Source organism: Palaemon carinicauda, chromosome 29, assembly GCF_036898095.1.
Source record: "Palaemon carinicauda isolate YSFRI2023 chromosome 29, ASM3689809v2, whole genome shotgun sequence".
Classification (NCBI taxonomy): Eukaryota; Metazoa; Arthropoda; class Malacostraca; order Decapoda; family Palaemonidae; genus Palaemon; species Palaemon carinicauda.
This window is the reverse complement of record NC_090753.1, coordinates 67,135,225-67,137,724: the sequence shown is the minus strand read 5'-3', so window position 1 is coordinate 67,137,724 and position 2,500 is coordinate 67,135,225.

Here is a 2,500-nt window from a genome sequence, read left to right as displayed (position 1 = left end):
GATGTTTATACAGACAGCAATGCCAACTGGCAGTTTACTGTTGATGTTTATACAGACAGCAATGCCAACTGTCAGTTTACTGTTGATGTTTATACAGACAGCAATGCCAACTGTCAGTTTACTGTTAATGTTTATACAGACAGCAATGCCAACTGGCAGTTTACTGTTGATGTTTATACAGACAGCAATGCCAACTGTCAGTTTACTGTTGATGTTTATACAGACAGCAATGCCAACTGTCAGTTTACTGTTAATGTTTATACAGACAGCAATGCCAACTGGCAGTTTTCTGTTAATATTGACACCTACCAATGCCAACTGGAAGTTTACTGTAAATATTTACACTTACACCAATGCCAACTGGAAGTTTACTGTAAATATTTACACTTACACCAATGCCAACTGGAAGTTTACTGTTAATATTTACATGTACACCAATGCCAACAGTCAGTTTACTGTTAATGTTTACACTTACACCAATGCCAACAGTCAGTTTACTGTTAATGTTTACACTTACACCAATGCCATCACTTTTGTAGGTTTTTACTGGTTTTCTTGACCAGTCTTATTCGTTACCCATAAATTCACATTTATTTGTCCTTCCCTCGGTTTTATCATGTGTAAGAAGTAATTAGCTCACTTGGGGAATATGGTTATGATTATTAAAATCTTATAAGAATTTACTAATACAGTGGTGCCTAAGATTAATAGCCTTTGTCAGCCTCATCTACTTTCCTGTCTGAATCATTCTCTCCCGTCATTCCTGGCTTTTCTTTTGACCTCACTATCAAATACTGGAATACTTAGCATGCTCTACCTTGTAATTTTCGTTATGTCCTGTGAAAGATACCAATTGATATAACTCATTCTTGCAATCGTAAATTGAGGATTACATCAGATTAATTTGTTTTCTTTTCTCGTCAAGGACGACATGATCATCAAATGATTGTGAAGACTTTCCTGTCACCACATGACAACAGTATGTGAATGTGGCGTAAGGCTGGGGATAATGAGACAAAATGTCGTTGGGTACATATGTGGAAAACAGTTTTTGCAAGTTTATCGTATTTAGTAAAGTAATTGGTATGATGATAAGTTTAGCAGGAGTGTTTGATGTTTGACACCAAGTCAGTAAGTGATAGAGAGGCCGTAATTTTTATCCGGACGGAACAACGAGATTCTTCCAATAATCACAGCCAGAGATTTCCCGTCAAATCAGTTCCTTGGAGGCTAAGACTGGCACATGCGTTCGTGCACTGCTCGGATAATTGCCTCTGATTGGTGAAAGGCAACGAGAGAGAGACGGTGGTGAGGAAGTAAGTACACGGTTGCTGGCTAGCGGTCAAGGCTACCCACTTCGCTGTTGCTTCCATCTATTTTCTATCTCTTTCCATCCGCCTCCTGGCTAATTTCAGACACGGCCAGACCGCCTCCTTTATTCTCTCTCTATTCTGGGCTTTGTTAAAGGGGGGTTATTAATATTTCTCATGAGTTATTTGAGTCCACAGAGTTCTATTTTTTTTAGAGAGAGGTCGTCGGGGCTAGAATTGTGATATTTGCCTCGCCATACTGGTTCAAACTAGTGCCATAATGATTGCGAAAGGAAACAAAAGTCGAGCGATTTTCATTTACAATGATGAAAGTCGTATTTTGCTATTGAAATATATCAAACTTTACTTTCCAATGTAAAGCTGTTGAGAAATTATATTTTAAGGAGGCATGAATTATTATTATTTATTATTACTTGCTAAGCTACAACCCTAGTTGGAAAAGCAGGATGCTATAAGTCCAGGGGCTCCAACAGGGAAAATATCCCAGTGAGGAAAGGAAAAAGGAAAATAAGATATTTCAGGAAGAGTAACATTAAAATAAATATCTCCTATATAAACTATAAAAACTTTAACAAAACAATGGGAAGAGAAATGAGATAGAAGAGTGTGCTCGAGTGTACCCTCAAGCAAGAGAACTCTAACCCAACGCAGTAGAAGACCATGGTACAGAGGTTATGGCACTACCCAAGACTAGAGAACAATGGTTTGATTTTGGAGTGTCCTTCTCCTAGAAGAGCTGCTGACCATAGCTAAAGAGTCTCTTCTATGCTGTTGTTAGCTACAACCTTCGAGTCTCTTCTATGCTGTTGTTAGCTACAACCTTCGAGTCTCTTCTATGCTGTTGTTAGCTACAACCTTCGAGTCTCTTCTATGCTGTTGTTAGCTACAACCTTCGAGTCTCTTCTATGCTGTTGTTAGCTACAACCTTCGAGTCACTTCTATGCTGTTGTTAGCTACAACCTTCGAGTCTCTTCTATGCTGTTGTTAGCTACAACCTTCGAGTCTCTTCTATGCTGTTGTTAGCTGCAACCTTCGAGTCACTTCCATGAAGGTCATAGTTGGTTTAATTGGTTCCTTATTGTACTTCCGATCACGAATTTAGAAGCTCAAGATGATATTTTGATTACGGGTTGTCAGCTGTTGTAGAGAGAGAGAGAGAGAGAGAGAGA